General features: G+C 35.1%; 1 long non-coding RNA gene across 2 annotated transcripts; it reads right to left on the minus strand.

Moving 5' to 3' along the window:
• Window positions 1-1,428: 1,428 nt before the first annotated feature.
• LOC132112091 (uncharacterized) lies at window positions 1,429-3,879 on the minus strand. Of its 2 annotated transcripts, none has more exons than XR_009424886.1 (4): window positions 3,778-3,879; window positions 3,494-3,733; window positions 2,777-2,871; window positions 1,429-1,772 (listed from the first exon to the last, which is right to left on the minus strand). It is a non-coding gene; the product is annotated as an uncharacterized LOC132112091 (long non-coding RNA). The 2 variants fall into 2 exon arrangements; XR_009424885.1 differs by having other exon boundaries at window positions 2,777-2,879.
• Between the last annotated feature and the right edge of the window lie 299 nt (window positions 3,880-4,178).

Here is a 4,178-nt window from a genome sequence, read left to right on the forward strand (position 1 = left end):
CGGTGAGTAGACGTAAATACGCTCTTTTAATGCCTGTTATGAAGTGTATTCTGTCTTCTTTATTAATCAGATTAGCGCCGTATTGTTTACTCGCTGTATTATATCAGTCATCCGAGGCTGTCTTTGAGTTTCATTGCGTTTAACTAAATGAACACACTAGCTAACTAGTGTGATTAAACTCTATCGGTCATGTAACGTGCCATAGACTTTCAATATATATTCATTTCAGGTTCAAAGATGTAAATTTGTAGTAAAATCATGGTAACCACGACACGTACAATAGTAACAAATTAAATTTGAAGTTAAAACGCAGTAACGGGACATTTACCATGTTTTTACCACAGTAACTGTAGTTTTACTATGGTATATTAATAATCAATACAACAATACAATAATCATCAAACTAACTATGGTACAGATCATGTAATACATAAAAGACATGTGATACTGTTTCAGAAAATAATGATTCCTTATCATCACATCTATACTGATTTCATCTCCCCATCATAATCTTCTTCTCTCGTGTCTGGAAACAGTTTGTGGTTGATATCCAGTGTAGCCTTTTCTCAGCCAGAGGATCTCTCAGTCCTAACATCCCATTTTCAGACAGTTCCCAGACCTGGTCAAAGTAAAACAAAAAACAAACAATTCAGATTAAGTTGTTTAATGGACAGAGAGCTCGGCTTATGTTCTGTGTGATTTTAGCAGTGTGAGCAACTATTACCCTTGTAGTATTGTACACTTACCATTATTCAAGCTGTTTTAAGACCTTTTGAGAATATTTTTCTCTGAATACAATTTACCACATCCTCTTCTTTCACTCCGTTCAAGAGCATCACTTGGTCAAAACCCCTCATTTGGCTGATGAGACCATCTGTACAAATTAAAATACTGCAATAAAAATGTCATTCTGCAAGAACTAAGAAAACGTTAGAGGCAAAGGACTTGCTCACGAGACACCCCTTAGCACGTGACAGACATTTTTGCCTCTATAATTCATCTATTGTTGCAGTAAATGTGTCTTTTTTTCCTCTAGAATCTTTCTCCAAAGTTCCTGACTTCTCTCACAAATGTGTTTTAGTCTGTGCAGTGTAAGGCCTGGCTTCAAACCAATCAACTATCAATCCACAATTTATAACAAAACATTTATGAAACAATGAAATAATGTAAACCACTTTTATAAAACTTGTATTCTTTTATTTAAGACAAACAGGTGGTGTGTTTTTTTTTTTAAACTTAGGTTTAAAAATGTTCCAGTCACACTTTTGCTAACATGCTATAATTGTAATAGCTGTATCAAAAAAAAAAAAAACATATTAGAAAGAATAAATACGGCTGACATGAACAGTCCTGTGAGATAAAGCCATAAAGTGCTGTAACACATTACACAGCATTGCTTCAATACACACATACCAGTGGACTTCTGTCTTTGTTTGAGCACAAGATGCCCATCTTCATTCCTCATTCTGAGCAAATAATTTCCTTGGTCTTCCTTATCTTCTGAAAAACAAGATAATCTCTACTTACTCTGTGTGCAATTAATATTGCTCATTAAACATATAATTAAGTTAATTTAAAATAAGATTCAGACCAGAGCATTTGATGAGTAAATGTTGATTCAAAAATATTCTAAACAGATGTACCTGGGAAGAGCTGATATGGCAAGATTCGCTGAGACTCAGTAATAGCTCTTTTAGTTTTTAGGAAGGTTTGTGAGGGTTGGCTCACAAAAAACTTCTGAAAAAGAAGAACAGCATTATCTGCAAACTATCCTGTGAGACAGAAAGGAAATATTATTTCATTACATGCAACTTATACATTACTGTGTGTATGTGTGTGTGTAATTATACAGCCTCTTTAAAGATGCTGGATAGTTAAATGTTAAATGCATCCATTAATAAAAGCAAGTCATTAATAACAAGCTATATTCATATGAATTAGTAAAAAAATTATTACAAGCTAACAGGACTGTTATCAGTAGTGCGCAAGTCTTAATAATGCCAAAGCGCAGTGCCCTTAATGCACACTAAACCCACACTATCTCCAATACCGCTCCGGTGCTCTATACCAGGCTTAATGTATCCCATCATGCATCATGTTTTGGAATAAATTGTGAGACTTTTGGCCGAGATCTCACAAGGGGTCACGGAAACCTTTCCAATGTATGTGAAATATTAATAATAATAATAATTAGATATTGACAATAATTTTTTCACTTAATTAGAAGCACCAAAAATTTAATTATCCTCTTTAATAGGGACTAATGAAAAGAGATTTAGAATTTATTTTAAAATGCAAAGTTGAATAATAATAATAAAAAAAAAAACTAAAATCTCTGTAAACACTTAAGTGTGTCCCATAAGGCAGTGGCTCCCAATCCTGGTCCTGGAGAACCCCAACACTGCACATTTGATATGTCTCCCTGTTCCAACACACCAGATTCAACTCATCAGCTCATCAGAGTAGACTCCAAGACCTCAAAAGTGTGTTTTTCAGATAAGAGAGACACAAAAACCATGCAGTGCTGGGGTTCTCCACGAGCAGGATTGGGAAACACTGCCATCAGGTCATGAAAAGTTCAACACACACTTTTGGTCACCATGCTCACTCGAACACTTGGGCTGAACACAGGAAATACGTCAAATAAATAATCAAGTGGTCAAGTGCAAAGATGGCAAGTGTGGGTATTTGGACAGTGCAAAAGTTTAACAAACAACAAGTGCTGTGCAATTTATAACAGCAGTTTGATAAAAAGGTCAAACTAACACAGACTTACTGCTGCAAATGTCTGCCTCCGCAGCTTTCTGTCTTCTCCATTTCTGAAGGAATACCTCTCCACAAACACCACAGGGATGACTGCTTCCTTTACATCTTTTCAGCTAAAAAATATATATATATGTTTTGTGAGCAAAATATTTAAAATATAAACTGATATGAATGAACTGCAAGAGGGGGAAAAATGTGTCCTTTTATTTATTTACTTTTTTTGGATTTACATAAAAAGGTATCAAAAGCATGGTACCGTAAATGTGATTACGGTGATATCTGTCATATAAAAGCACATCAAAAACGATCATTACAGTTGTACAACCATAGTTAGTTTGATGATTATTGTATTGATTATTAATATACCATAGTAAAACTACAGTTACTGTGGTAAAAACATGGTAAATGTCCCGTTCCTGGGTTTTAATTTCAAATTTAATTTGTTACTATTGTACGTGTCGTGGTTACCATGATTTTACTACAAATTTACATCTTTGAACCTGAAATGAATATATATTGAAAGTCTATGGCACGTCACGTGACCGACAGAGTTTAATCACACTAGTTAGCTAGTGTGTTCATTTAGTTAAACGCAATGAAACTCAAAGACAGCCTCGGATGACTGATATAATACAGCGAGTAAACAATACGGCGCTAATCTGATTAATAAAGAAGACAGAATACACTTCATAACAGGCATTAAAAGAGCGTATTTACGTCTACTCACCGAACCTGTGGCACATGTAAACTGATGGCAAGTATCGCGATGTGTGCTGAATGAGACTTCTTGAACGTGATTTCATAGTGATAAACTATGAATAAGCGATAAGCGAGAATGGGTTGTAAGAAAACGGTTAAACTGCTTACTTGCACGCGTCTTGGAGCGTTGTTAAACTCACCTTTTAATGCCGTTTTTCCTGCAGTGGAGCGTTGCTTTGGTCAAACTCACCGCTGAATGCTGTTTTACCTGGAGTTGAGTGTTGTTAAACTCACCGCTGAATGCTGTTTTACCTGCAGTTGAGTGTTGTTAAACTCACCACTGATGAACGCACTAAGCCTTTGCACAGAGAGCACTTAGATATCAGATTGCGAGGATTTTTAAACCTCAAAAACAAGTTTGAGGGCCAGATAAAATGATCTCTGTCATATATAATTTTTTGTAGCCTATTCGTTTTTATTTGTACAACCCGAATTCCGGAAAAGTTGGGACGTTTTTTAAATTTTAATAAAATGAAAACTAAAAGACTTTCAAATCACATGAGCCAATATTTTATTCACAATAGAACATAGATAACATAGCAAATGTTTAAACTGAGAAAGTTTACAATTTTATGCAAAAAACGGAGCTCATTTCAATTTTGATTTCTGCTACAGGTCTCAAAATAGTTGGGACGGGGCATGTTTACCATGGT

This window comes from Carassius carassius, chromosome 31 (assembly GCF_963082965.1).
Source record: "Carassius carassius chromosome 31, fCarCar2.1, whole genome shotgun sequence".
Taxonomy (NCBI): Eukaryota; Metazoa; Chordata; class Actinopteri; order Cypriniformes; family Cyprinidae; genus Carassius; species Carassius carassius.